General features: G+C 38.7%; 1 long non-coding RNA gene across 1 annotated transcript in view; it reads left to right on the top strand.

Annotated features, from left to right (window-relative positions):
- The window catches only part of LOC124083317 (uncharacterized), a 28,891-nt gene extending 26,340 nt beyond the window's left edge, over window positions 1-2,551 (top strand). The window contains exon 2 of the long non-coding RNA XR_009225454.1: window positions 2,315-2,551. This is a non-coding gene — a long non-coding RNA (uncharacterized LOC124083317). The remainder of the gene's footprint in view (window positions 1-2,314) is intronic.
- The last annotated feature ends 9,652 nt before the right edge of the window (window positions 2,552-12,203 follow it).

The raw sequence follows: 12,203 nt of genomic DNA, 5'->3' as shown, positions 1-12,203 counted from the left end.
TAAGCTTTAGATTTGATGATGAAATAAAAACCTTCCATGATAAGCAAAAGTTAAAAGAATTTACAACTAGAAAGCCTGCACTACAGAACATTCTCAGCAAAATATTTCATGAAGAGGAAATGAAAAACAATGATGAAAATCAGCAAAGGGAGGTATTACACTAAAGGAAAATATAATCAGAGGAGAAACCAAGTCACATTAAATACCAAAAATAAACAAAATGGTTGGGAATACAAATCTAGTCTCAGTAATAACCCTGAATGTTAATGGCCTAAACTCACCAGTCAAAAGACATAGACTTAGCAGATTGGATAAAAAAAAAAAAAAAACCACCAACAATATGCTGCCTCCAATAGACTCATAGGAAAAGATACCCACAGACTAATGGTGAAGGGTTGGGAAAAATCATAAAAAGCCATGTCAAGTAAATGAGTACAAATATATAACTTAAAGTTCTGATAGGAAAGAACAATTTTGAGGGTTTTTTGTTGTTGTTATTGTTATTTTGTTTTCTTTTTTGTACCAAGGATTAAACCGAAGGATGCTTAACCACTGAGCCACATCCCCAACCCTTTGAATTTTTTAAATTTTGATTTTTTTTTTCTTTTTTTGTGGTGCTGGTGAGTGAACCCCGGGCCTTGTGCATACAAGGCAAGTACTCCACCAACTGAGCTGTATCCCCAGCCCTGAATTTTTTAAATTTTAAGACGGGCTCTTATTAGGTTGCTTACAGCCTCATTAAGTTGCTAGAGCTGGTTTTGAACCTGAGATCCTCCTAACTCAGCCCCCTGAGCTGCTGGGGCTACAGGCATGCAACACCACAGCAACCCAATTTTGAATTTTCCTAGAAACAGGAGCACTGTTCAACAGTCTGGCGGGCAAAGGTGCTAGAGCCCACTGTTCTGCTCTTTCAACTGCCAATGTCACTGAATTCCTGCTATTTCAGACACACTGTAGACATGGTGTTAACTTAAATGGTACCCAGAAAAAAAAATACACATGCTGCATATGGAGAAAAGCCTAAACTCTTTCTCTATTTTTATGAGCCGCCAAGCTTGCTGCTGGTGTTTACATTAACAGAGAAATGTGATATTAATATTTAGCTCACTCTGCAGAAATATGCATCTAAATGGGAGAAATTTCAGCATGCAGTCTCCAGAGCGATTTGTCTCTGTGTGTCTTGAGCGCATGGACACACACACACACACACACACGCATGCACTCATGAAGAATGTCTCCCAGCTCACAGGGCTGAAAGCTCTCAATTAAATGAGAAGAATAACACATGGCCAGCAGAAGGAGGTGATCTAGAAGAATGGCAATGTTTACAGCTACAGGGGTTGCCCAGCATGCATGGGGGCTTTGTGAACCCTGTTGGAGATGGAAGCCTCACATGGACAGCTGCAGTATCAAAGAATCCCAGTGACCTAGATTCAGCTATAGATTCTGAACTGCTTTGGCCTGAGCTGCCATCACTCCGCCAGCGGTCCACTCGCAGTTTCACTGGCTCCCTGGCAAACAGTGCTGACCCATTTCACCATGACAACCTGGGCTGCTCTACGAAAGGCTGTGTGCGCAAGGAAACGCGCACTGTTGGCATTTTAAAGATTCCAGAATTAAGTTTACACAAGAGTTTTTGAAAACCACATTTAGAAAACTCAACTAAAGCTGACATTCTTTGACAGCAGTGGAAAAGATGGAGAAGAGAAATGTGGAAAAGTAACTGTTAGCCTTTTCCACGTTCTACACCCTCAGCCAAACAATCCATTTTATGTTTTACTCAGCTAATAGCAGTGCAATAAATACGTTAACCAAAGTGAATTGATAAACAGAGAATAAGCAGGTGAAAAAGCCAAGGGATTAACTTCCACTGCTACATATATTCTGGTCTATTAAAGCAGCATATATAGAATCAAATAATTTAAAAACTCATGATAAATAAATGGAAGTGTTTAAAGGTGGATTTATTACAGCCTTGGCTCAACCTTGAACTATACAGAATCGAGTTTCATTGGAGAATGAGAATAGTATGCCCCTTGGGGGAAAAAGGGGTCTGTGCTTTGGTAAAGGAATTCCATTTAGCGAGAGCAATTTAGAAAAATCAGGATCTGGTATGTGCATGTGATCACATTAAAATGCACCCTCCTTTTTTTGATGAAAACCATAGCTCTGGATTGAATGCATTTCCAGCCCTTTATATTGAAATCCATGTACCATTCTCAGCACCACTTTTTGTTGTTGTTGTTTTTAATGTTAAATTAGCTGTGAAGCTAAATCTTAGCTCTTCCTGAGTGATCTTCTCTGTTTCTTGCAGAGCAGAAGCAAACTCACAAGAGGCAAAAGGATGCTCTATGTGGTGCTGTCTATTCCTAGCAGCAGACCCTGTCCTGGGCCATCAGGATTTTACTCAGGGATGATAGACCCACACAGAATCTTCACCTTTTAAGGAGAAGAATGAGAGGAGCAGCCAGAAGCTTGGCATTATGGGAATCAGCCCAATGCACTTTAGGGAAACATGGAAATAAAATCATAGCATGCCTTTTGAAATGAATCAGTCATTTACTCCTTTTGTAAGAGATTTCAGGAACTCTCCTTCTCATTCTCTCTTACTCAGCATTTTTCTTCAGAGCTTAAAAAGGTTTTCTTTCATTTTGCAAGAGCTTGGTCTCCTTTACAGGTCCTTCTTGTCTCAAATCTTCCAGGAAAAATTTCTATCCTTTGTTGAAGAATTGATTTCCCTCTGGAGATACTCATGATTCTATTTGCCTTTACTTTTCATCCCAGCTGTCAGTGAAGAATTTATTATGTTAACTAAGTATTAATACATTGGTGCAAATTAGATAAAGAATTGAAAAACAAATATCATTGTAAACAGTAGTAGCCATTGGAATCAATCATTCAAATCTTAAAATGATTAAATGTGAAAATTAATGATCCAACACATGTAAAGCATAGCAACAGTTTTTCATGGCCCAAATTGAAGTTACAAGTAGAATAATCATACATTCTAGCCTACTTCTCTGCTTGCCATCCTGATATAATTACAAATAGTGAACGATAAATTGCATGGTCTTCCCAATAATAATATTTTCTGTGCTGGAAACATCTTCCTTAAGCATGGATCCACAATTTAATTTGCTGTCTATTATATGGTTTTATCAGCAAGAAGCTGAGGTCACCATCTCTTACTGAAAGTTCTATCACTTTCGTATGTAAGGTTAATCATTAATTTGAGGTTATCACAAGAATGTATTCAGGGGTGACCACAGCCAAAGCTGGAAAGTAGGCAGGGTTCACAATGGTGTCTTGATCTTGCCAGAATAATCTTCTATACCCTACTTTCCTTAGCACATGCTTTCCTCTAAATTTGTCTTCTTCTTTCCTACTGTCCTTTCTCGTCTCTCCTGTTCCTTTTCCAAGAGTTTCAGCTCTCAGATTCTTCATAAGCACCAATATACCAATGATTGATGAGTTTTAAAAGTTTGCTTTTGGGAGAGTTATTTGCAAGGACAAAGGGAAATCTTTTTTGATAGAATTTCTGTCATTTATTCTTAAAATCACATACCATGCAGACAAATCTCTTCATTCCCCACTCTACCTCTGTCAGCAGTCAGTGAAGTCAGTAGGCACCAGGTAGATGAGCAGGGCTCCCAGTGTAGATGATCTGAAACACAAGGCAGAAAACAGCTTTTGTTTCCAAATGCTTTTCATTCCTTCGGCTATAAAACTGTGTTATATGCTTCTAAATCTAAAAAGGACTTTCATGGGAAAGCGAATGGAGATTCAGATTGTTCTATCATTTCTTACTTGGAAGACCAAAAATATCTGAGATCTGTTCAATGCCTTTGAATCTAAAAGAATAAAGCATACATGATATATTTAAGTCACTTCCTTAATTAAATTGGCATACAACTGGCTGTCTAGTTGCATAGGAATTACTTTTTCTTGTGTGAGGAATGAAGCTTTGTAATATCAATAAATTTTAAAGGATTGTTTCCCATAGAAAAGATTAAAAATTTAGGACAGGGTATTTTATGAGATCATTCAGAATTCTTCTAATACTTGTGATATCATCTCTCTTTTATATTTCAATCACTGATTGATCAGCGTTTATGGTTTGCTGTGTCAAGATATTCAAGAATTGATGTAAACATTATCTTTGCACATGCTTGTAGATTTCCAGGTCTGAACTTCTGCATGACTTTAATGGATTCATTATTCAGACATGCACTATCTTGTGGACTGAATCATCTTTGTGATCATGAGTTTGTTGGTGCTTATCACTAAAAGCATTTAGTGATGCAAACGACCGCCAATTTCTGAAATACCAGAGCATCACTTGCCTTGACCTGCAAAAACATGCTTAGTTCATCCTAAGGCAGGCAGAGTATACATATAAGCTTCCAATCCAGGTACAAAGTTACTGTCTCCCATTTGGAATTATAAGCAATGGCTGATTGTATGTTTTGTTCATATTCCATTAGTCATTTTACTGAAAAATAAAATTAGTTTTCCATTCCTTTAAGACTTCACATGGTCCTTTTCTTTTTTTCCCTTTTATCTCTGCTTTTAGATTTTTTTTTTGTTTTATTAGTTTATTCACTCAGTGAATATTCAATCAGTACTCTCTTTCTCTCCTGACAAGGTGTTGTGCTAAGTACTGTGCCATGTGAGGTATGACATCTACCTCCTATTAGGTTTCAGTCTGATGCAGACCCTGTCGTTCAGAAATCTGAACTAGAAGGGATTCTGGCTGCAGTCAGAATAATTTCTTGGGCTGAAGTGTACACTTAATTTTAACAAAGATTGGAGGGCAATGCTGGGCTAAGCTGGTGTATCAGAACCTACAACATGGAGGGTAGCAGAGCAGTCTGTGTTGAGAAAACAGCCCAAAAAAGTTGCCTTAAGAATTGAGCATTGAGGAGTACCAGGGCTGAAAGTGAAAGATTACTTGAGAGCCGGATTGTCCAGCTAAGAGTTTGGTCTTAATCCCTATTAAGGGGAGACACCCTCAGAGAATCTGGAAAGATTTTTGGCAACTTCTCTGCTTTAAGAAAATGAAGGCGGAGGGTGATTTTTCAAGATGAACCGAGGAGGGAGGGGCAGGAGAGGGAGAAAGGTCAATTGGGGAGTTATTTCAACACTCAAGGTGTGGTGCGATAAGAAGTGGACGCAGGATGAATCAAAGGGAGAGAAGATATGTAATGTGGGAGTGTCGTAGTTTATTTCCCCAGAGAATTGAGTTCACCTTCATTAATGCAGCAATAAAACGAGTCATGCTTTTGCTAAGCCTTCCAAAAATGTAGCAACTTATTTTGCAGGAATTGTGCTCAAGAAGTACTTATGAATGTTATGAAATGAACTCAGTTAGTGACTTGAGAGACATGTGTCAAAGAACAATGATGGTCACAAATTTAAGTCCAATATGTCTCCTTTTCAAGCCCTCCACTGCCCGTGGTCTGCAAGTGCAGAGCATTATGGACATTATGTTATGTTCCACTCTCATCATTCCCTCTGAAAATGATAAAGCCCTTCTGCTTTGATAATGGGGAGAATGAAACACAGAAAGTATCAATAAATGAAGTAATGCAAAAGCAATATTTCCATTGTGCCAATTTTCTTTAGCAAGAAACAAGTCAGAATACCCTTGGTAGAAGTTACTTTAGAGTGAAGTGGTTGAACCAGGTAAAACTTGTGCTGAACAGACAAAAGAGGACTAGTGAAGGCTAAGTATCTGTGGAGGATGGGTCTGCCACTAACAAGGAGCTGGTCCTTACTTGCTGAAGCTGACATGGACAATTTAGGGAAATTTAGGACAATGACAGTGGATTTTTGTCATAAATTATCTAGATTACTATTTATCTTCTTGTCCAAATTTTAAAAAAAATTAGTTTATTCTTTAGATTGTGTCAAGTGTGACCCATTTGATTTGCTGACTGTAAAGTGCTTTCTATTTAATAAGTATAATCCCCAACTTACATCGGGAAGAGAAAGTCAAAACACTGGATAAAATGTGGAATTCAATTAAATACAAGTTTCGACAACAGGATGACACCAGGAAGCAATGGTTAAATTGAAGCAATTATTATGAATGTTTTTGGTTATGCATCATATACTTATGTGTTTATTTGGGAATACAGAACTTCATATTTTCATATGTATATAATGAGATAGAAACAAGGAGAGTGAGAGAAAATAAGAGATTTTACCTAGAAGCAGAATATTCTGAGTACGTTTGTTTAAATCATTTTCCTTAAAGGTCCCTCTTTAGGCATTTGAAGTGGAAATCATTCTTTTAGGATTCCATTTTATCACTCATTTTTGTTTGTACAGAGCTGCCCAAGAAGGCTGCATGGCAAGACAACATGATTTACTGTTCTGTAACAAACAACAGAAGAATTGCAAGACTTTGAAAACTGACATGGGGAAGGAGAGGGGAAAAAAAGGGAAATGTTTATACCTCCTCATTTTGACATGGCTCCTTCAGAAATCTGATACTCAATATCTGCCTGCATCTGGAGAAGGGAAGAAAGAGACCATACAGGCATTCTGTACTTAATGTTGAAATAAAACCCTCTATTGTCCACCAAGACAATAGAACCAGTCTATAATAATGTACTACAAGTAGAGCATAAATGACATAAGCCAGCAATGCAGTCTTTGTTCTAGTGTAATCTTCCATATCAACCATCTCCACTCCCCAGAGGTAAGAGAGAGGCCTTTCTCCTATTTCCCATAACTTGCCCCTGCTCTCTCTCCTTACTCTGTAGACAGCCCTGTAATAAGGCTCCCCTCTGGGATGGCTAATCATGTTTGACAACATAGGAACTGTCCTAAATCTTGGCCAAAATCTCACACTAAGGCCAAACTGTTTGCATGCATAAACAAAATTGTTGTTTCATTATCTATTTAAAGTTTGCAGGAGGTATTTACTTTGGTGGGAAGAGATGTGGGAATACTGAGAAGATGGGGGTGTCCACAGCAAAAAGCACTTCTTGGGAACATGTTACTTCAACTTCTATGGAGAAATCATCTTTCATGGGCATAAAAAATAAGTAAAAAAATACATTACTAAAACAAAGTAAACTATGAATGATAAGTGTAGGGCAGAAATCTTGATGGGGAACACTGAAGCCTACAACATACTCACCACTACCTGATACCGTGGGGGAACCACAACATGGGGTGGAGAGGTTATTATTTCTGCTGAAGGCTATGATTTCAGGTTACATGCAGGAGTCAGGGAAAAAATTAATTTACAAAGTACATCATATCTTTTGCAGCCATAAAATCAATCTATGCACAAGAGAAAACTCAATCTGTTAAAAATATTTCATAAATGAAATGAAGGTATAAAGAAAAGACCACTAAGATTTGCAAAAAGCAATCAAAATGGGACAATTGCATATTAAAAAAAAATTGAAGAGCTTTGAAACAGAAAAACTTACGCTGTTTGCTTTGCTTGAGAACAGAAAGAAAAGGTTCTCAATGTATGTAGCCTCTTGACACCCTGACTTTCTCATGCTAGAAAAGACTCATTTCACTTCTTTCTGGCACATCTTTAATTTTGGTAAGGGTTCAGTTGATCATATATGAGTATTTAATAATAGTTGTTGTGGGCGATACAATAATGAACAAAAACCAACACCCTTAGTTTAGTCATATTAGTGTCCCCAGAACCAAACAGTGCTTGACATACAGTAAGTGATACAATGTTCATTGAAAGCATAGAACTCTTCTATTTTTATCTGAACCAAGCACTTGGAGAGTTTATAATATATTACCTTGTTTTAAAATGCTTCATGTGCATCCATATTGTCTCTTTAGCAAGACCATAAAGGTCTTGAGAGAAAAAAATCATGTCTTTTTCTCCTATTTTCCCACAATACTTTTCCAAGGCTAAGCAACTGACAGATTCCCAAACTTTACAATCTAGAGTGAGACACATACAATGTGTACAAACATATTTGAGGGAAAGAACATTAAGAAGGAAAATAAGAAAGCAAGGTAAATGGAGCAAGTTATGAAATAGGGGAGTTCTATAATAGTTTTTTAGCATAGAGATATCATGGAAGGCCTATTTAGTCATGGGTCAGTTAGTAGAAACTGGAATAATGTGAGGGAACATGTATGCAGCTGAGACTGAGTTCTGTGCCGAAAGAACAGCAAGTTCAACGCTATTGAGGCCAGTATGCCAGGGAGGGACGCTGGGCAAGAGGGAAGAGAGGCAATCACAAAGGTAAGAGGGTAAGAGGTGGGTGGGTTTTTCAGGCAAAACTGAGAAGTTTGAATTTCATTCCACTGGAGATGGGTAGTTTATTATAGTCAGAAATGAAGCAGCAAACAAGACATGGTATTTTGAAAGTGATCTTGCTTCACTAAGAAAATTTATGTTAGATGTGCAAAATAATGTTTGCATTTTTAAGGCATTTAATCACTGGAAATGTTTATCAAAGTGTAATAATAAATCTTATTCCCTAGAACTACTTAAAAATGACCATGTTTGTTTAATACAAAGTATCACCTGAAAAAAAAAGATCAATGTGCTTTTTTCTTCAACAACTTAAACTAATCCACAGCTTAATTGATTATATAACAACACTGATTTAGTAATTAAGATTACTAGGAAAACTGGAATATGTCAAACTCTTCCATTTATTGTTTTTCATCAGTAGGTACTGCTGAAGGAAAAGATCTATTTGCTGAATCTAAGACAATTGTTTTACTATATTTGGACAGTGAACAACTTCAGTTCTTCAGTTATTTATTCTAGGGATTTTTTTTTTTTTTAATCTTGATGCTGAGATTGAATCCAGGGGCCTCATGCATAGTAGGCAAATGCTCTACTATTGAGCTATATCCCCCAGCTCCTAGAAAAAAAAATACATTTTTTTTTCCTTGAAGAAACATCACCAAGGGCAGACCAGGACATGAAGGCAATTTGGGATGATGCATGATTTGATATTCTTTCAAAATGACATTTGGAAAACATTAGCCCAATAATCATCTTAGGTAAATACTATATACAGACCAACCTTTTACTAAGTCCTTTTCAGAATCCAATAAGAACATTCTTCTGGAAAAAAAAATGTGACAAAATTTTTCCTATTCTTCTGTTTTTTTTTCCTTTTCTTCACTGCTTCCTTTTGCAATTTTCCAAAGCCTTGATTTGTTGAAGTCATAGTAAACTTTTAAACTTTAGATAATAAAATAAAGCTATAAGGAACACTGTTTTGAAACTCTTTTCATTGTCAGAAGTCACTATCTGCCATCATGGCCTTCAGTTGATGGCCACCACCATTTCCAAAAATACTCAACTGCAATAGTGAGGAATGTTTTCTTTCTTCCTCTCAAGGGCACTGGGTATGGGATCAATGTGCATTGATTCCTGTGACATTATGGTGACCTGTATAGATTAGTGACAATTAGTTGTCAAGCTGACTTACCCTACCCATGATGTGGCTCTGTGGATTCCCATGAACATGTTGCAAATAACAACGCTTCATAGAATTTGTCCAGGGACTGTGTCAGGGACTTTCAGACCTGCTGAGACTTTGGGTAGGGTGGCCAGGGGCATTTTGAAGAAGCGTGGCCCAGACTCTTGCTTTACCTATTATCAAGACTGTGTTGTAGTTCTCTTTCCTGTCCTGTGAATCACTGCTTGAGAGGTTTATTGGATTCCCTAGCAATGCCTGCAAAAATAAGGGATTAGTACTTGTTTGTTGGTTTTGGTTTCTGTTTGTTTTAAATAATGATGATGGCTGCTCTCAAGCTGCTTTCAGAAACTGGATTAAGGAGTTAGATGATGTTCAAGCTTGCCAACCAAGGCATTAAAAAAACAAGATGTTTTAGCCACCAGAATGGTAACCTTTCCCACTGGGCCTGGAGAGAAGAGCCTCACAGTCTGCCCACCCTTCCATTCCCTTTTCCTCCCAGCCTCCTCTGACACCCTATTAAGATTAGGGCCAATAACATACGTTCCTGCCAATAGCAAACCTAAGTCCCATGTTTGCAAAATGTGAACTGCATTCTGAAAAGGAAGGTGAAGGATGTTCCTATTCCACTCCCAGAAATTTTTGGCAGATTCATAAGCTCGATGAGACAAAGAACAGATAAAAATTCCCTGTTGCCATGCAGAGATTTGGAATGCTAGTGAAATTCCAAACTATCCATTACTGGTTCTAACAGTCTATTCTACCTATTTCAGTTCTTCCCTTCATCACCTTCCCCTACTTCTCAATCCAAGGACCTGCCGTTACACACTCAGTATACATGTCATCCAGCACCGAATGCCATTTATATTATTCATGCATCTTATCAGTGCTGTCTGAGAAGTTCTGGATGAGATCAGACAGAAGAGGGGTGCCAAGACATAATATCAGTCATTATAGCATCAAGGACTTTAAAAAATACTATTGCACAATACTGGTGATAATTGGGCCTAATAATAATAACAAACATTATGTGTGGCAGAGATATAGTATAGACATATCTTGTATGTGAAAGAGAATTCACAAATGGGATGGAGACAGGCCATCTGTAGTTGGGACACATTGGACAGAGAATAATTTACATGTGCTGGGTTGCTGGCTTCACACTTGGAATTTGGTTGTAGAGAGTGACCCTCTCATGATCTGCCTTCACGGCAACCTTGAAGCAGGTAAGCACACTGGTCTCCAAGCAACCCCATGTTCACCATGTAGCTGTTCACCTTCAGAGGGAAATAAGAGGACTTTGTTAGATGGCCTCTGCTTTCCTTTCAAAGACTTTAATTGCCTTTGTCCATCACTACTTCCCAGAACAGCTGCATCTCCCATCCTTTCCCCAGACACTATTTCTTGACTCAGGTTCTTGCCACATTGTGTGGCAGGCATGGAAGGCTATGTCAAATGGCAGGAAGGGAAAGAAGAGAAGGAGACCCAAGTGATGATTTCTGAAACCATTTTCCCTAAAAATTTTATCCAGAAACCAATATTTGTAATGAAAGCAACTAGATTTACTGGTTGGGAGAGGAGGAGGCAGCTTTGAGCCTCTTGCTTAGAATCTACTTCAAGTGCATTTGTTGAGCTCCAAGACTTTACAATGAGGAGGGAGGGACAGGCTCCTCTGAAAAGCATGTTTCCTGTTCACAGAGGCTTCCTTATATTGAATGACTATCAGGAGTTATCTAATTTCATCTGCACAATAGTTCTATGATGTGGCTATTATTAGCTATTACTTTATGTACTAGAAAACTGAGATGTGGAAAGCTTAAACAGTTTCCCTAAGGTCACACAGTCAGTAAAGGGGAAGACCCAGTATTCAAACGGAAAGCTCTTTATGTTCAAAGCCCATGTTCTTTCCACTATATCAACTGCCTCTTGGCTCCTATTTCTTTGGGGGTAAATGTTACAAGAATGCAACATCCTAGTGATTCCAAGCTTCAAGGCACAGAGTGTACACAAATTCCAATCTCTGCACAGGACACACAATTCGAATGCTCTTGCTGTGGGTAGGTATGTTTGTGGTAAAAAAAAAAAAAAAGGGAGTGTTGATTCATTCCCCCTCTAAGCGGGTCCATCCCACGCATACCCTTCTGGTGGCATGAAGTGGAGCCTGGTGTTGGTAGCTGTTAATTCATGATCACCTCCATAGTAAAGGCAGAAGTTAGACTGGCTGAGTGGTGACGGCTCTAGGACTCAATCCTTCCTCATAATATAAATGTTCCTCCAATGGCTCCAGGGGTGATGGCACAACTTGAGTCTGGAATCCCACCTGCCTGAGACTCCTGGGAAGCTGATTAGCAGGGCATATTTTCTGTACCAACAGCAAAAGCTGCACAATGAGAAAAATAACTATTCTTCCCTAAGCAGATGAAACTTGAGCCTTCCATTTCACAATACTAATCACCAAGTAAACAGGCTCTTTTAAGCCAACATCTGTGTGAGGGCTGCTTCCCTCACCAGCCTCCTTCCTGCCCATTCTCACTGAAATACCGGCAACATCACAGGCCACCCTAGACTTGGAGGGGCCCCTGCATTGTCCTAGGACCTAGGCCACATTCCACAGGGGTTTCACCTTGGAGCCTCTGCTTCCTCTCAGGGGTGAGCACTGCTCCTCTGTCACAGCAGCTACAGAGACCTGCTTGGTGACCTCTAGGGCATTTGTCTATGCTCTGCAGCTCTGTACTCCTGACCATGCCTCATTGCTTTACTGTGAGAACT

This window comes from Marmota monax, unplaced genomic scaffold (genome assembly GCF_021218885.2).
Source record: "Marmota monax isolate L192 unplaced genomic scaffold, Marmota_monax_Labrador192_F-V1.1 WCK01_AAM20220418_F8-fsc00276, whole genome shotgun sequence".
Lineage (NCBI taxonomy): Eukaryota > Metazoa > Chordata > Mammalia > Rodentia > Sciuridae > Marmota > Marmota monax.
This window is presented reverse-complemented; position numbering and strand designations above follow the sequence as displayed.